At 49.3% G+C, this 19,126-nt stretch overlaps 2 pseudogenes; both read right to left on the bottom strand.

The window, feature by feature from the left end:
- The window catches only part of LOC139256598 (programmed cell death protein 4-like), a 70,042-nt pseudogene extending 54,708 nt beyond the window's left edge, over window positions 1-15,334 (bottom strand).
- A 14-nt stretch (window positions 15,335-15,348) lies between these two features.
- LOC139256599 (programmed cell death protein 4-like) overlaps window positions 15,349-19,126 on the bottom strand; it is a 107,295-nt pseudogene continuing 103,517 nt past the window's right edge.

Genomic DNA, 19,126 nt, shown 5'->3' with positions numbered 1-19,126 from the left:
AATCTGTAGACTCTGTGCTGGCAGTTTGGTAACAGGTCCGAAGCCGCTTCAATAAAGACGTAAAGATTGAAGGTATCTGACTCGATTATTGTCGAATGCAGCTGACCACCCGAACTAGGACTTAACATTTCGTGTCAGAAGTGGGATCCCAAAAACTCTCGATTGGAAGTGGCTCAATCATTGATATCCTACAGACGGGACGCGGCAGAGGAAATGGGCCCCAAAGTGAGTATATTTAGTTAAATTGCCACTTTGTTTTCCTCCTGTCGTAAGTTCTGGTCGCGGATCTTTCACCACTGTTGAATTAATTGTTGACGGGATCACCCGTGGTCAGTTGTCAGATTACCCCAGGAAAGGAATAGATTTGGAATTGTCCACCATGGTGGTCCGTTAAAATGACGAAGGAGGAGTAGGTTGATCTGGAAATTGTCCACCACAAGTAGTCCGTCAAACGTTAAAACAGTAAGGAATAAAGAGAAAAGGAATAAAGAGAAAAGGAATAGAGAGAAAAGGAAGTTGTGGCTGCACACCACGGTGGTGGGTTAAAAGATAACTGATTTGAAATTGTCTCACTTAATGAGTCCGTCAAAACGTTGAATACCTAGGTTAAGATAAGTTATATCATGGGTAATAAACACCCAGATAAAAATGAACAACTCAGACAATTGTCGGGCGGTTTGAATCAGAAATTAGGTTCAGACATATGGCCATTAGGGGGTTCAAGTGATTTAGAAACAATTAAGCCTGCCCAAGAATTAATTTGGAAAAGGGGAATCGGGAAAAAGAGTAAGAAATTGATTGAAATTTGGCGCCAACATTGTCAGGATGAAAAAGATAAGAATATTCTGGCGAGTTGGCAGGAGAATGCTCTCAAGGCAGGAATTAACCGATGCGGAAATCCCTAAGTCATTGGAAATTTAAAGAAAGGAATGTGCATAGGAAAAGAGAAATAGAACAAACAAGGAATCTTTAACTGAACTACGTAGTTCAATGGCTGGTCTTGGTATGCAAGGGGCTGACGGGGACAATGAATGGGATAATTGGAATATGACTCCAGGGGCTCCCCCGCCTTGTCCGACAGCACAACCCGATGTTAATGCCTTGGCTGACGCGGCTGTGGCAGTAAATGTGCCGGTGGCGAATCCACCGATGAACAGAGTTCTAGCCCCCCTTACCCCGGTCCTAATGTCCCAACACCGGGCACCACTGCTGCTGCAACACTCATTTATCCCAGTTTACACAATGTGTCTAATAGAGAACGACAGTCTCGGGGAAGTAAGTCTGATGATGAGGTTTTCTGTCGATCCGTTGCAGAGGGGATTAGAAGCCAGGTTCAAAGACGGCGTCAACTTGAACAGGAAATAGGGAGATAACAATGGCTTGAAAGAAATCAACGACGTAGTGGTAAAGGGAAAAAGGGGAAATCAGCCCCTACGGATGAGGATGACGTGATAGTGTCAGGGTCAGATACTGGGACAGATTCAGAGTCGGGATGGGTTGGTGATGTTAAAGGGGACAATGACAGGGAGACACCAAGATCCCTGAAGAAACACGCGCCGAAACAGCTGCCCGTCAGAACTATCCCTAACCCTCGCGTGTTGGCACCAGCAGTGCCTGAGGAGGAGGGGGTCCGGATGTGCAGCCCCCTGCTAAGATACAAGTGTGGTTACCTTGGAAACCCCATGAACTTATGTCCATATTAACCAGCGCCCCGAATAAAAATACCTGTCCTCAACGGTTCATTGAATTTTTGTCACGAACCATCAGAGTCTATCAAGCAGACTCAAGGGACCTTTGGTCTCTGGTACAACAGGTACTTACTGGTCCTGAATGGACTAGATTTAAGGAAGCCTTAACACATCAAACTCACGAAGCCTTAGAAGCAGCGAAGGAGATTTCACGCTGTCACCAGAGGCGACAGATGCCTTCCAACAGTTAAGGCTTTGTCTTACACAAGCACCAGCCTTGGGAAGACCCCTCTACGATCGCCCGTTCCAGTTAAATTGTACTGTTCTCCAAGAATGCGCTACTTCGGTTCTGACTCAGAAGCATGGAGATAGATGTGGACTAATAATTTAAGTGCCATAATACGTTCGTTCCTGTCATTCCGTAACCATTTTGCCGTAATAAGCCATAATTTTAATTAATCTAATAATCATATGATTGCTTGTCCTGCTTTTAGGTATTTAGGCATAACATGAGGCCTTGGTAGCCACGATAGTAACATGACGGTTTGTAAGCCCTTTTGTCTTTCAGGATTGAAAGAATACACGGAACTCTGCTGCTAGGAGTCGTGATCCTGCTGATAACAGTAACAAAAACAGGGGGACGACTACTCAGCTGCCCAACCGACGGCTCACGAGAGCAAATTCTCCGCCTCTGTACGGGAGATATTGTACAATGTGGAACCAGGACACCAGATGATCTCGAATCATGGACCATGACTAAAATAACATCCCGTATGGGTATACTCTCACAGGTTGATCGACAGGTGACTCTACAGGGCAAAGACCGATGGAATTTGCCATGCCGGTTCAGGGAATGTGAGATGGACTTTGTTTGCCCTGATCAACCTGAAGATGACTTAGTTGATTCAAAGGACCAATCCCTGGAATCAGTAACAGGGCAAAGGAGGAAAAGGAACGTGCAAGGGAACTGGGGAACGATCATAATATATTCCTGAGGACTCAAGATCTTATTCGCGCCAGAGTCGGTTGTATGCTACCCTGTTATGTCGGTCACCGAATTGTTTACCCCAACCCCGGTTATGGATCCCACTCTTTACATACGAGGATACAATGATACCCCGCCCGCCGAAAACATTACCTTCACATATTCCGATGGCTGAGGTACCCCGGCCACCAGCCTAAACACCACAGGGTCTGGGAAGGATGGGTACCCACAGTGTTGGAATGGTACAGGATTCGGGTGTGCAGAAGTGGATGTGCCCGTTCACCAGTCCTGTCTCACAAAGCAGTCCAATTATTCCTGTCTTCACAACTCAAACACGGGTATCATCTCTTGCCAGAGTGTGGATACCTGTGTAGAAGTAAGACAAGGGACCCAAATGACCTGCAGTGCCCTATACCACAGCCAAACTTTTGCTTTACACCACTACGACCTGTCGCGATCGGGCAAGCGCATATCACCCATCCCACATCTAACCGAAGTATTACAAGAATTGAGGCTCAGGGTGGGTCAATCCGTAAAGCTCTACCACCAACTGCAAACTAAAATCAAAGTACTGGAAGAAGATATCGATGCAGACTTACAAAGTCAGAGTTGGTGGAGAAAGGTCTGGGATTGGGGAATAAATGTGAACATCCATCCTTGGATTCGTATAATTTCACACATACTGGTCGGGACAAAATTGATCTTAGCAATAACATGGGGCATAATTTGATCTAAGCGACCGGGACTCCTGAAACCGCGTGACTGGCCAGCACGTTGAGGCAGGGAGTACCGGGCCGTGCACAAAATTGAGAGTAAACATTTATGAATGAGAATTTATCATGGAATGATAACAGGAGGGAATGTGAATGTAGGTGGAAGAATCATGAAAGGGTTAATAAAATGGTTCTAGGAATCAATAAGAAAATAAGAACAGACAGGCTTGGTTTCCCGTGAGAAAGTAGTGGACAAAGTAGCTTGTGTGACCATCACTGATAAACAAGGGTTTATGGCCATGACTTGATAAGGTGCACATTTGCTTTGTGTGATTAAGCCAAGTTATCCTAACATGTAGGAGATTTTGGTGTCCCTGAGCAATTCTGCTTGTTGCAATTCTGCTCTTAAAAGCATAAAGTGTTCTAAAGATAAACAGGCTGTCAATTCATGAAGCCCCAGTAACACACTGTGATTGATGAAGCGTGCCATACCTCCTCTAGTTTGTAAGAATAAAAAGGATGCGTCTGTGAGGATAGGCAGACCTTTTGTCTGCCTGCCCCGGAATCTGTAGACTCTGTGCTGGCAGTTTGGTAACAGGTCCGAAGCTGCTTCAATAAAGACGTAAAGATTGAAGGTATCTGACTCGATTATTGTCGAATGCAGCTGACCACCCGAACTAGGACTTAACAAACACAATATAGTTAACCACACGTGTAATGTAATGCAGGGTCTGAACACACACACACGTGTAATGTATCTGCTGCATGGTTTCTTTGCTTAAATTCATAGAACCAGTTGGTTTATTAAGAAAGGTTTAACAATCACAATACACATTCCCAGCTCATCCACTCGATTCACAACCACCTGTCCCATGCTGGATCCCCCAAACCCGACTGAGAGGTGATCTTATCGAAACGTATCAGATTATGAGGGGGCATGACAAAGTGGATGCAGAGAGGATGTTTCCACTGATGGGGGATGATATTAGAATAAGGGGCCGCCCATTTAAAACAGAGATGAGGAGGAATTTCTTCTCTCAGAGGGTTGTAAATCTGTGGAATTCGCTGCCTCAAAGAGCTGTGGAAGCCGGGACATTGAATAAATTTAAGACAGAAATAGAAAGTTTCTTAAACGATAAGGGGATAAGGGGCGGGTGGGGAAGTGGAGCTGAGTCCATGATCGGATCAGCCATGATCGTATTAAATGGTGGAGCAGGCTCGAGGGGCCGAATGGCCTACTCCTATTTCTTATGTCCTTATAACAGGCCAGGGTTTTATGAGTCTTGTGACCATCACATGACTGGCTAATCCAATCACAACTCTAACCCGTGAGTATCCTCATAGATGCAAACATTACAATAGTCTTCAATGGGGATTAAATCACAACAAACTCCAGCAGCAACTTGTATTTATAGAGCCCTTTCAATGTAGACAATGTCCCCACACTTCCCAGAGACACAGGCAAGATAAAGGAATCGACCTCGGGCCAAGGGGCGAGCGCAGGAGGGTGACTGAAAGCTTGGAAGAGTAAATAAGTTTTGAAAAAAGTGGAGAAGTTTAAGTCACAGCTTCCTCCAACTGAAGCTCAGGAAGCCAGACACTATGTCCACCCCCTCTGTCCAGAGTCCATCCCCACTCTCGCTACCCTGACTGTGCAAAGCAGCTGGGAGCCGAGCATCAAACCACACGTCCTAGCCATTACACCACACCCTCCATTTCCAGCACTGCAGCCCTTCTGCCACTCAAACCCCTATCCATGCTTCACCTCTGGACTCAATCTCTTCAATATCCCCCACGCTGACACCGAGGTGTGCACCGACCGGTGTTAGCTTTCCCGTAATGTGTAATCACACCCTGAGTTTTAACAACAGGGCTTCGAGTTCACAAGCAAGGAATCACACACGGCAACCACTGAAATAAGCTGCCTCGATCAGGACATGAATGTAAAGTCAATATGATAAACAATTTGGGTAAAGCGGAGCACTAAACCGTCTCACAGGGATCTGGAAAGGTCATCAGTCGCCTTACCCAATAACTGAAAGACAAGGAAAGGTTGAAAAGATAAGCACAATGTTTAGCCGAGTTCTGAGGAAATCTCAGACCTGAAACATTAACTCGGTTTCTCTCTCCACGGATGTTGCCCAACCCGCTGAGTGTTTCAGCATTTTCTGTTTTTATTTAGCTGCTTGCTTGGAGTTTTACCAGATTGGCAGACAACACCTACCTCAACACTTGGCACCGGGGCAATCCTGCCATGAAAAACTGTGGGAGTGGCATGGAAACATAGAAAATAGGTGCAGGAGTAGGTCATTCGGCCCTTCGAGCCTGCACCACCATTCAATGCCATGGCTGATCATATTGAATGGCATCTTAACCGTGCCTTGGTTAAAACCACAGACAACACCCCTCCTACAAGGGGGATCAGTTTTACAAAACTAACAGCCTAGAGCAACAGTGAGCATTACATCAGTCTCCAATTTCCTGGAATCCATGAGGCCATTTGAGTACAGAGAATGACTCTCCTCAGCACCTGTTTAGTGCCCTATCTTTAGAGAAAACTATTCCCCACAACATGCTATTTATAAAATGGAACCCCAGCTCTTTACAATATACATTAACGATTTAGACGAAGGAATTGAGTGTAATATCTCCAAGTTTGCACATGACACTAAGCTGGGTGGCGGTGTGAGCTGTGAGGAGGATGCTAAGAGGCTGCAGGGTGACTTGGACAGGTTAGGTGAGTGGGTAAATATGCATGGCAGATGCAGTATAATGTGGATAAATGTGAGGTTATACATTTTGGGGGAAAAAACACGAAGGCAGAATATTATCTGGGTGGCGGCAGATAGGAAAAGGGGAGGTGCAACGAGACCTGGGTGTCATGTTCATCAGTCACTGAAATTGGGCAGACAGGTACAGCAGGCGGTGAAGAAGGCAAATGGTATGTTGGCCATCATAGCGAGGGGATTTGAGTATAGGAGCAGGGAGGTCTTACTGCAGTTGTACAGGGCCTTGGTGAGGCCTCACCTGGAATAGTGTGTTCAGTTTTGGTCTCCTAATCTGAGGAAGGACGTTCTTGCTATTGAGGGAGTGCAGCGAAGGTTTACCAGACTGATTCCCGGGATGGCGGGACTGACATATGAGGAGAGACTGGATCAACTGGGCCTTTATACATTGGAGTTTAGAAGGATGAGAGGGGATCTCATAGAAACTTACAAGATTCTGACGGGACTGGACAGGTTAGATGCGGGAAGAATGTTCCCGATGATGGGGAAGTCCAGAACCAGGGGACAGAGACTTAGGATAAGGGGTAAGCCATTTAGGACTGAGATGAGGAGAAACATCTTCACTCAGAGAGTTGTTAACCTGTGGAATTCCCTGCCGCAGAGAGTTGTTGATGCCAGTTCATTGGATATATTCAAGAGGGAGTTAGATATGGCCCTTACCGCTAAAGGGATCAAGGGGTATGGAGAGAGAGCAGGAAAGGGGTACTGAGGGAGTGATCAGCCATGGTCTTATTGAATGGTGGTGCAGGCTCGAAGGGCCAAATGGCCTACTCCTGCACCTATTTTCTATGTTTCTATGTTAAAACACACTCCTCAAATAATGGAGAGACATAGGACTGTGATAAAGTGCCCCAGCTGGAGGGGGAAAGAGGACAGAGAGACACAACAAGCTCTCGATAGCGAGGGGGGGCCAAAGTTCCTCAGCCTGTACAGCACACTGCATAGACTGCATCCAACTCCACTTCACTGCTTCCCAAACGGCCAGAAGCTTTGCTCTCTAACTGTGAGCAATAACGTTAAGATCAAACAAGGACAGACCGTATGAATGTAAAACGGGGATTGCATTATGTCTGCGTGCCCGGGTTCACTTAACATCCACTCAAGACTAACTTGACCATAACTCTTTTTTTTTCTATAAAACATTTAGTCTTGGCCTGTGGTGACTGTGGCCAGGCCACATTTAATGGCCATCCCAGGATGCCCTAAAAAGGCAGGGTTTGAGCCCTCTCTCTGAACCATTGCTGTCCTTGTGCTAATGGTTCCCCAATAATGGGGTTCGAGGAAACCCCAGCATACTGGAGGAGCAATGACGAAGTAACAGTGATACAAGTCCAAATCAGGACGGTGTGTGACCTTGAGGGGAACTTGGAAGGGTCGGTGTTCTAGCCCTTCTCAGTGGCAGAGGTTGTAGGAGAGAGATGCGGCTGAAATAATCTTGGTGAATCGCTGCAGTGCATCCTGTCGATTGCCAACACGGTGCCGGGGATGGTGGGGAAGGCGGGGTAATATCCGTCCCGTGGCAGAGGTACCGGTCAGGGGAATTGCTCTGTCCCAGACGGCGTGGCGAGTTGTTACAGCTGTGCTGAGAATCCCATCACGCTCCTACCTTGTGGCTGGAAGGTAGTGGAGATATTGTGAAGGGTCGGGAAGCGACCCAGCAGTCTCTGTACCCAGCCTCCGTCCCCCTCTTGTAGCCATGGTGTGTTGATGTGGTTGATCCCGTTCAGTGATGTTGATGGTGAGGGACTCAGTGACGATGATACCATTGAGGATCGGGCGGGGGAGGGGGTTTCTTTTGCTGGAGATGGTGACTACCTGTGACTTGCACGGTGTAAATGTTCCCGGCCACCTGCCCCCATCCAGGTGCGTGCCGTGGGCCATCAGAATGATGATGTACGGAGCAGAGCACTGTGGAACAGCCCCACTCCTGACCCTATGACTATTACACTGTAAAACTATTAACATGGAGAACAGATGGGTGGGAAGAGGTTGGGACAGGTAGCTGTCACAGAGCCAAATGGATCAGAGGAGCAGGCAGAGGAGCAGATAGGAACTCGAACACAAAGGGCAATTTCACCATCCCACGCTCTCAGCAGGGAGCGCATCTTGGGCAATCAAAGAGGCAATTTTAAAAAGTGGGGTGGCAGATAGAGATAAATGAGTTTAGGGAGGGTTTTGCAAGACAGATAAAGATAGAGGCATGCTGAAAGTGGTAGAGTTGGAGGGCAGGATGAGGATGAGGAGGAGGAGGAGGAGAACCCTCATTTACTTACAGCCACTTCATTTCCATCACCGTGTTCAAAGTACTCCTTCACAATTGGAGTCATGGTCTTGTGCAGCGCATTTCCATCCAGTTCTGGGACCATCGTCTCATACACTGTGTCCCCCTAACAAGAAAACAGACAGACGGATTCATCGGCAGATTCTCGATACCTCAACAGGTGCCACCCCACTCCAGCGATTTGCTGCGGTGATCGAGTGGGGAAAGCAGAAGTGGTCACTCCTATCCTCCCCCACAGAGAGATTCCTCGCATCAAACCCTTTAACGATTAACACGCTGTCCCTAGATGGGAGGTTACTTCCCAAGATCAGTGGCAGAAACTCAGTACTGCAGCTTCCCGGCACGACACAGAGACTGAGAAATGGCAGGGGTCTCTGAATGTCTTCGATCAGACAGGCCCTGGAACAGCACATGCTAAAACATGCACCAGTGCCGGGTTATTCCGTGCTGTCCGTTGCCTCTCTCCCACTCCGTTGGGTTAGGACCACACTACAATACACCCACCTGGACAGCGTCGTCGTCGTTTGGATCACGAGCATCGGGTTCCTCATAATCATAAATGACTCCAGCTGCACCCCACACACCCTTCCCACCAGCTCCCCCTACAAAGCAGAGAGACAGTGGTTATACCGGATCAATGAATCACGCTCTACTTATTTAGCAATCTGGAATTCTCGCCTTCAGAAGGCTGTAAGGTGCTGAGGGACACTTGAAGCTTTCAATCCCGAGGTCAATAGATTTTTGTTGGGTAAGGGTATCGAGGGATATGGAACCAAGGCGGGGAAATGCAGTTGAGGTACAGATCAGCCATGATATAACTGAAGGGCAGAGCAGGCTCGAGGGGCTGAGTGACTGCTACTGTTTCTATCTCATGCACTCAGAAATCTAATGACACCATGAGTGGAGCAATTTGTTATTAGCCCACAGGCAAGGGGAAGTCACTAAGTTGGAGCTTGTAGTTTTAGAAAATAGTAGTAGGCCATTCGGCCCTTCGAGCCTGCACCACCATTCAATATGATCATGGCTGATCCTCTATCTCAACACCATATTCCAGCTTTTTCCCCGTACCCCTTGATGCCCTTTGTGTCTAGAAATCTATCGATCTCCCTCTTCAATATATTCAGTGACTTGGCCTCCACAGCCTTCTGTGGTAAAGAATTCCACAGGTTCACCACCCTCTGAGTGAAAACATTTCTCCTCATCTCGGTCCTAAATTTCCTACCCTGTATCCAGAGACTGTGACCCCTTGTTCTAGACTTGCCAGCCCTCCCCGGGGAAACATCCTCCCCGCATCCAGTCTGTTCAGAATTTTATAACTGAGATTATCTCTACATTTCAAGCGTTCGCAAACACTGTCTATGTTTTAACATTGATGCTAATAGTACGGGACTATTAGGGGCTTTAACCACACTCCTCCCCTGCAGGTATAGATTTAGGATTTATATCAGGGGGATTAGTGTGTACAATTTTAGACGCCTTGCGATAGGAGGGATGACAAACCAGGAAAACGGCAACATCATTTTACCAGGAAGATACCAAGGGTGAAGAAAGGGTGGATCAACTGGTGCATTGTGAGTGGCTTAGCCCGTCACCAGACGTTCACAACACTCAATAAAACCCCAGCCAGTTGGGTCTGGGTCATCCACGATGAGGTATGCAGTTGTGAGGCTGGGGGATGAACTGGTAATGTGTCATGTGATTGTTGAACCTTTGTTAATAAAGCAACTGGTTTTTAATAGCAGTGTGTTGCTATGGATTCTTAAGCAAAGATCCCATGAAGCAAATAGGTTTCCCACTGTACCTCTCAAATCGAGAAAATGAACATGGAGTTTGACCGAGGTGCGAAAAATAATAACGTAACAGGCAAGGTGAACACAGGCAGATCATTTCCATTATTCGGTAAATGAGACTAGAGGCCACAATCTCCAGACAAGCACTAGATATATCAAGGGGGAATTCAAAGAAACCTCTCCATGCAGAGATATTGGAATCTGGAAAGCTTTACCACAAGAGATCAATTCGAAATTCAGGCAGGTGCCGGCGAGTTAAGAATAGCAGGAAAATGGGATTCGTTTGAGGAAAAGGGGAGCTGCAAAATCAGCCCCTCCCACCCCCCCGCAAACAGCAGCCTTAGGTCCCGCAATATCAAGGTTTCTCTGACGAGTCTCTCTGTCTCTCTCTCTGTCTCTGTCTCTCCCTCTGTCTCTCTCTCTCTGTCTCTCCCTCTCTCTCTCTCTCTCTCTCCGTCTCTCTCGACCCCATCTATACTGCCTGCTTCTATGGCCTACCCTGATGACCTATTTCACAGCTCAAAACATTAATTATTTGAAAAATGAATTAGATAGTTCCTTGAAAAAGGGCAGGAATAGCTATTTAAAGAAATAAAAGGCTGTATGGGGAGAAAACTGGGAGCCAACAGCTCCTTCTGAAGGGAGCTAGATCCCACAGACAAGAAAGTATGGGACGTGAGCATCATCATCATAGGCTGTCCCTTGGAGTCAAGGAAGACTTGCTTCCACTCTAACAGTGAGTCCATAGGAACCACAGTCCCTGTCACAGGTGGGACAGACAGTGGTTGAGGGAAGGGGAGGGTGGGACAGGTTTGCCGCACGCTCCTTCCGCTGCCTGCGCTTGATTTCTGCATGCTCTCGGCGATGAGACTCGAGGTGCTCAGCGCCCTCCCGGATGCACTTCCTCCTCTTAGGGCGGTCTTTGGCCAGGGACTCCCAGGTGTCAGTGGGGATGTTGCACTTTATCAGGGAGGCTTTGAGGGTGGTCCCTTGTAACGTTTCCTCTGCCCACCTTTGGCTCGCTTGCCGTGAAGGAGTTCCGAGTAGAGCGCTTGCTTTGGGGAGTCTCGTGTCTGGGGGACATGCGGACAATGTGGGCCGCCCAGCGGAGCTGGTCGAGTGTGGTCAGTGCTTCGATGCTGGGGATGTTGGCCTGGTCGAACCCAGGTGGCTCTGATGGAGACAATCGCTGGCGAGGCTTGATGGGTCAGTGTGGCGACCGGACTCATCGGAAACACTCGGCGACTGGATTGGGAGTGGGCCGAGACCTCCGCCTTTCTGCAAGTGCTGGATCTGAAGGACAATTTCATTTCTCTCCCTCCACACGCTGTCGCCATCCACTGGACCTGCTTCACAGGCTGCTACCTGAAACAATGAGTGGTTGCACTGCAGATTCTCTCGGCACAGTGTCACTCCAACCTTGGCTGCAGAGAACACAGAGCACGACAGAAGAGCTCCACAAAATGCAGCTTCATCAACTAAAGTCTTGAATTTCCAACAAACGGTATAAGCTCTCAATGCTTTCTTTGAATAACTATGAAAGTCAGTCAGTGATTTTTAAACAACTTGCATTTATATAGTGCCTTTAACATCACTTCACAGGAGCGTTTTCAAACACAATTTGACACCGAACCACATAAGGTGGTATTAGGACAGGTGACCAAAGGCTTGGTGAAAGAGGTAGGTTTTAAGGAGGAGAGAGGTAGAGAGACGGAGAGGTTTAAGAAGGGAATTCCAGAGCTTAGGGCCCAGGCAGCTGAAGGAACGGCCACCGATGGTGGAGTGATTAAAATAGGGGATACACAGAATTGGAGGAGCACAGAAATCTTGGAGGGTTGAAGGAGCTTACAGTGAGAGAGGGGCGAGGCAAATAAAGGGATTCGCAAACAAGGATGAGAATTTTTTTTTTTTTTTTAAATCGAGGAGTTGCCAGACCGGGAGCCAATGTAAGTCAGTGAGCACAGGGGGTGATGGGTGAGTGGGACTGGGTGTGAGTTAGGACACAGGGAAGTGAACACAGGGGGTGATGGGTAAGCGGGACTGGGTGTGAGTTAGGACACAGGGAAGTGAACACAGGGGGTGATGGGTGAGCGGGACTGGGTGTGAGTTAGGACACAGGGAAGTGAACACAGGGGGTGATGGGTGATCGGGACTGGGTGTGAGTTAGGACACGGGGCAGTGGGCACAGGGGGTGATGGGTGAGGGGGATTCGGTGAGAGTTAGGACACGGTCAGCGAGCACAGGGGGTGATGGGTGAGCGGGACTGGGTGTGAGTTAGGACACAGGGAAGTGAACACGGGGTGATGGGTGAGCGGGACTTGGTGTGAGTTAGGACACAGGGAAGTGAACACAGAGGGTGATGGGTGATCGGGACTGGGTGTGAGTTAGGACACGGGGGCAGTGAGCACAGGGGGTGATGGGTGAGTGGGACTGGGTGTGAGTTAGGACACGGGGCAGTGGGCACAGGGGGTGATGGGTGAGGGGGATTCGGTGAGAGTTAGGACACGGTCAGCGAGCACAGCAGGTGATGGGTGAGCGGGACTCGGCGCGAGTTAGGCCACGGGGCAGCAGAGCTTTGGATGAGCTCAAGTTTACAGAGGATGGAAGGTGGGAGGCTGATAAACTTCTTAGAACAAGTGAAATCTTATTTCGCACCATTTCTCTGGAGGTTGTGGGCAGTAACGGAGACGACTCAGGACAACCAGTCACCGTTTCTCTGGAGGTTGTGGGCAGTAACGGAGACGACTCAGGACAACCAGTCACCGTTTCTCTGGAGGTTTTGGGCAGTGACTGAGGCGACTCAGGACAACCAGTCACCATTTACCTTTCTTTGGGAGGCCTTGCCCTTTCCCAGTGCGAGATTTCCGGTCATTGAGCTTGCCTTTGGGACTGTTTGGGTCGGCACTCGCCTCGCCGCTCTCAGACACCGATTCCCACGTGGAGTCTCGGGAGGAATTACGTCTCAGTTGCTGTTTGGCCTTTGCCATGATGCGGGCTTGGTGGAATAGCTTTTCCTGCGGAGTCCAGTTCCCATTCACCTCACCATCGTTCAAATCCTCATCATTCTCGCCAATGTCCTGCACGACCACCTAATACAGATCTGCAATGGATGCCACGGGGTTAAAAACTCACAGGAGGCAGTAGGATTCCAGAAAAACCTGGGTATTTTGCTGAGAGAAAGATCATGAAGCAGCAACTGGGCTTCCTGTACTGAGCACTGTCCCCACATGGCCCTCCCCTTCACTGTTAGTTTGGAACCGCAATGTGCTTTAGCTAAATCTCATTGAAGACATGTGGCTCAAACATTACCATGTGGCTCTGGGAATGGACGGGGCCCTGGTAACATATCAGAAATAGGAGCAGGAGTCGGCCATTCGGCCCCTCGAGCCTGCTCCGCCATTCAATAAGATCGTGGCTGATTCGATCATGGACTCAGCTCCACTTCCCCGCCCGCTCCCCATAACCCCAGATTCCCTTATCGCTCAAAAATCTGTCTATCTCCACCTTAAATTTATTCAATGACCCAGCCTCCATAGCTCTCTGGGGCAGAGAATTCCACAGATTCACCGCCCTCAGAAGAAATTTCTCCTCATCTCGGTTTTAAATGGGCGACCCCTTACTCTGAGACTATGTCCCCTAGTTCTAGGTTCCCCCACGAGGGGAAACATCCTCTCTGCGTCTACCCTGTCAAGCACACGCCATTTACAGTGCAGAAATCCTTGCACACACCGCGCCGGGAGCAGTCACTGTGTAACCACACTAGTGATAAACTTTTATCTCTAAAACGCTTCCACTGCTATCAGATCCAAAGGTTACTCCCCAAAAGCAGCTGGCTTTTCCATTTAAAAAAAAACTAGAGCTGCAGAGTGTTAGAAGTTCAAAAACAGCTCATGTTACAGGCTGAATTTACCCTGTTGTGTATGTATAATATAATATAATGTACAGTTACATAAGTCTACTGGATGTATCCTCACACTGTATACACTATGCCTGTACCATCAGGGGGTGCAACTGGTGGAGACCTAGGGGTCACCTGTACACGACAGGTAACCAGGTATAAACGGCAGCTCACCTTACAGTACCCTCACTCAGGAGCTGTAATAAATGGACTAAGGTCACCACAGTTCAAGTACAATACCTTACCTCGTGGGGTCATTACTCGAGTGCTTAAAGACACCATAACTAGCGACGAGATTATGAATTTCCACGCGAAAAATGGCCAACCTTGGCACCTTTCAACAATTCAACGATGGGGAAGATTGGGAGGGCTTTGTGGAAAGGCTCGAACACTTTTTCATTGTGAACGACCTGGCTGGAGACACACCGACCTCGCAGGCTGATAAGTGCAGAGCTATCCTGCTCAGCAGTTGTGGGCCCACCGTCTATGGCCTTGTCAGGGACTTGCTAACCCGAGAGAAGACAATGAGCAAAACATATACGGAGCTCGTAACGATGATACAGGAACTAAAGGGAACATCCTGACAGCCAGATACCGGTTCTACACACACCGGCGGCCCGAAGGCCAAGAAATCGCAAAATGCGCTGCAGACCTCAGATGATTGGCTGCACCGTGTGATTTTGGTGACCAGCTCACCGAAGCGTTGTGGGACAGCTTCCTTATTGGATTCGGCCACGAGGGCCTTCTCCACAGGCTGCTCTCTGCGGACACCACGGTCACCCTGCAGAAGGCAATTAACGTCAGCCAGGCGTTCATGGCCTCGGCCTGCGATTCCAAGCGGATGACTCACCCCCAGGACTCTAACCCGGCAAGTACTGTGAAGCGACTGGTGCCTTTTAGAGGCAAGGCTGCTGCAAGAGGCAAGGCTGCTGCAAGCGGCCTTTCTCAGGGTAGAGAGAGCAGAACCCCGAGTCCCACAACCCTGTCCGCCACATGGGGCCAAGCAGCCAGCCCCATGCTGGTGCTGTGGAGGAAATCACAGGGCCCATCAGTGCCGCGACAAAGACTATACTTGCAAAGGCTGTAACACGAAGGGCCACCACCAGTGAATGTGCAAGAGAAATTGTACTCACCGAGTCGGTGAAGAGTTGGCTGATCATCCGGACTCCAGCGACGATGAAGAGAGAGTCCATGAGGCAGCTGAGCCTCACGCTGAGGTGTACGGAGTGTTTAACTGCACCACCGAGAGCTCGCCACTGAAAACGGAAGTCGAAATCAACGATGTTCCAGACACTTTGGAGGTGGACACAGGGGCGAGCCAGTCACTGATGAATCAGGCAGCCTTTGAGAAACTCTGGGACAATCTAATCGAACGACCTAAAATGATCCCAATCCAAGTGAAGCTGCTCACCTACACAAAAGGCACCATCCCAGTGGTTGGCAGCGTGGATGTCCAGGTGTCCCAGGGCGGTGCGATGCACCAGTTCCCTTTGTGGATCGTTGCTGGTGATGGTCCAATGCTGCTCGGAAGATGATGGATGAAACCAATCCGTTGGAGCTGGGAAAACCTCCAGCCTCTGGCGATCGACGTTCCCCGCGGCCCCGAATTTGAATCCAGCACAACACCCGAGATACCAACCGCTCAACTCGACTGTGTGGCGACGACACAGACCGCGCAACCCAACGGTGAGATGATCCAGCCCAAACGACCCAACCTCACCCCCCAGGCTCCAGTGGCAGGACTCCGGAGAGAATCGGTGCAGAAGGTAACTTCCCGGCTTCTGTGGCAGAACCTGGGGAGAAAAGGATCACCGCAGCCTACCTCGTGGAGGGAAAGAAGATGGCGCCCGAACCTCGAGGTGAAGTAAAGATGGCGGCGACCAGACCACGAGGGGCAGCGTTGGTGGAGCAACACGTGATGCCGAGCAGCGAACCGGATTGGGGTAAAGATTGCAAGGCCCTCTTAAAGGAGACCTGCAACCCATCACAATTAAAGGGACAGTTTCACTCTTTATACAGCGATGCCGGTGATAGTGTGTTCAGTTTTGGTCTCCTAATCTGAGGAAGGACATTCTTGCTATTGAGGGAGTGCAGCGAAGGTTCACCAGACTGATTCCCGGGATGGCAGGACTGACATATGAGGAGAGACTGGATCGACTGGGCCTTCATACACTGGAGTTTAGAAGGATGAGAGGGGATCTCATAGAAACATATAAAATTCTGACGGGACTGGACAGGTTAGATGCGGGTAGAATGTTTCCGATGTTGGGGAAGTCCAGGACCAGGGGACACAGTCTTAGGATAAGGGGTAAGCCATTTAGGACTGAGATGAGGAGAAACTTCTTCACTCAGAGAGTTGTTAACCTGTGGAATTCCCTACCGCAGAGAGTTGTTGATGCCAGTTCATTGGATATATTCAAGAGGGAGTTAGATATGGCCCTTACGACTAAAGGGATCAAGGGGTACTGAAGGAATGATCAGCCATGATCTTATTGAATGGTGGTGCAGGCTCGAAGGGCCGGATGGCCTACTCCTGCACCTTGTTTCTATGCATATGCAAGCGATGTAATTGACAAATTTAAGTTTGTAAATGTAACTATCCGTGTTAAGTCGGGCGATTGCGGTCGGAGCCAATGTATTATGACAGTAAATGAAGAAATGATGTGCGATGCCGGGTTCTACATGTACGCCGACAAAAACAAGGGCAACCTCCCGTCGGAAGCACCCAGGTCCAGCGAGCGACGCCATCATGTAGCCTGCACCTCTGGGACCAATGTGATGCCCCAGGGAGCGTGGCCACACACAGAGGGAGTATACCAGCTGCAGTGCCAGCGATCAGCGGACGGCAAAGGCACCACCACCGGTACCCTGCCCCCGATCGGCTGTACCTCTCTGGCCATCAGGGCCAGTACCGGGAGCAAGAGACTAGCACACTCCAGCTCTCCCAATGAGACCTGGGATGACCAAGCTCCCACTATCGCTGAAGGGCAGCAGGGAGACACTGCAGCCCTCAAAGGAGGACAGGGCGGTCACACACACATTCCTGTGGCTCTGCCCACCACGAGGCAACGGTAAAGGCCCTGAGACTCAGCCAGGAGAGCGATCTGAGTCCACCCAGCTGGCAGGGGGCGCAGTGCCACCATCAGAAAACCTGGACACAGTCCGGTTACTCTGAAACTAGCGTTCTTACCCACCTGCACCTACACCCCAGGGGCAAGACTGTGATACCATGTTTGGACTTTCAGAAGGCTTTCGACAAGGTCCCACACAAGAGATTAATGTGCAAAGTTAAAACACATGGGATTGGGGGTAGTGTGCTGACGTGGATTGAGAACTGGTTGTCAGACAGGAAGCAAAGAGTAGGAGTAAATGGGTACTTTTCAGAATGGCAGGCAGTGACTAGTGGGGTACCGCAAGGTTCTGTGCTGGGGCCCCAGCTGTTTACATTGTACATTAATGATTTTGACAAGGGGATTAAATGTAGTATCTCCAAATTTGCGGATGACACTAAGTTGGGTGGCAGTGTGAGCTGCGAGGAGGATGCTATGAGGCTGCAGAGTGACTTGGATAGGTTAGGTGAGTGGGCAAATGCATGGTAGATGAAGTATAATGTGGATAAATGTGAGGTTATTCACTTTGGTGGTAAAAACAGAGAGACAGACTATTATCTGAATGGTGACAGATTAGGAAAAGGGGAGGTGCAACGAGACCTGGGTGTCATGGTACATCAGTCATTGAAGGTTGGCATGCAGATGCAGCTGAATGGATGGTCTCCAAGAAATCAATGAGCTCCTCACACTTGTTACATAAGAACATAAGAAATAGAAGAGTAGGCCATTCGGCCCCTCGAGCCTGCTCCGCCATTCAATGGCTGATCTGATCATGGACTCAGCTCCACTTCCCTGCCTGCTCCCCATAACCCTTTACTCCCTTATCGGTTAAGAGGGTGGAAGGAGAAGGGAGAGTGGCTTAAGGGGACGATTGGTAGTGGAACAAAGAAGCCAAGGGTTATCGTTGCATTCGAGGATGATGCTGGAATATGAAGCAGTTTTGGCAGGAGAGAGCAGGACCCAACAGTACTTGCTGCGGCTCATTCGACTCAATCTCGCCTCACAGGACAGCCCTTTCATCCCAGGAATCAATATAGGGAACCTTCATAAAACCATGTTGACCCAACTTAATCGTATGATTTTCTCAGTGTCCTATTACCACGTCCTTAACAACAGATTCTGGCATGCTGACTGAATGCACGTGTCACTGTGCTGTATCAGGCACACCCCCAGTCACTATCTGCTTATACGGAGATAGCAGTTAATTCTGAATGCTGCTAAGAACATTGTTTGAAGACCTCCTGTGGTCACAGACAGACACCAGCAGGTGCTGCATCTGCAATTTGCTCTTAACATGACCACTCAATGGGGGGGCAGGTTTCTGCATTCAGTCTCCGACATGTCAAGGCTGAAAATGTGAATGACTAAGCTAGCCACAGCACACAAGATGGTGGGACTGGTTTGCCGCACGCTCCTTCCGCTGCCTGCGCTTGGTTTCTGCACGCTCTCGGCAATGAGACTCGGTGCTCAGCGCCCTCCCGGATGCACTTCCTCCAGTTAGGGCGATCTTTGGCCAGGGACTCCCAGGTGTTGGTGGGGATGTTGCACTTTATCAGAGAGGCTTCGAGGGTGTCCTTGTAACGTTTCCTCTGCCCACCTTGGGCTCATTTGCCGTGAAGGAGTTCCGAGTAGAGCGCTTGCTTAGGGAGTCTCGTGTCTGGCATGTGGACACTGTGGCCCTGCCCAGCAGAGCTGGTCGAGTGTGGTCAGTGCTTCGATGCTGGGGATGTTGGCCTGGTCGAGGACGCTAACCTTGGTGCGTCTGTCCTCCCAGGGGATTTGTAGGATCTTGCAGAGACAACGCTGGTGGGATTTCTCCAGCGACTTGAGGTGTCGACTGTACATGGTCCATGTCGCTGAGCCATACAGGCGAGC

This window comes from Pristiophorus japonicus, unplaced genomic scaffold, assembly GCF_044704955.1.
Source record: "Pristiophorus japonicus isolate sPriJap1 unplaced genomic scaffold, sPriJap1.hap1 HAP1_SCAFFOLD_747, whole genome shotgun sequence".
In the NCBI taxonomy this organism is placed as follows: domain Eukaryota; kingdom Metazoa; phylum Chordata; class Chondrichthyes; family Pristiophoridae; genus Pristiophorus; species Pristiophorus japonicus.
This window is presented reverse-complemented; position numbering and strand designations above follow the sequence as displayed.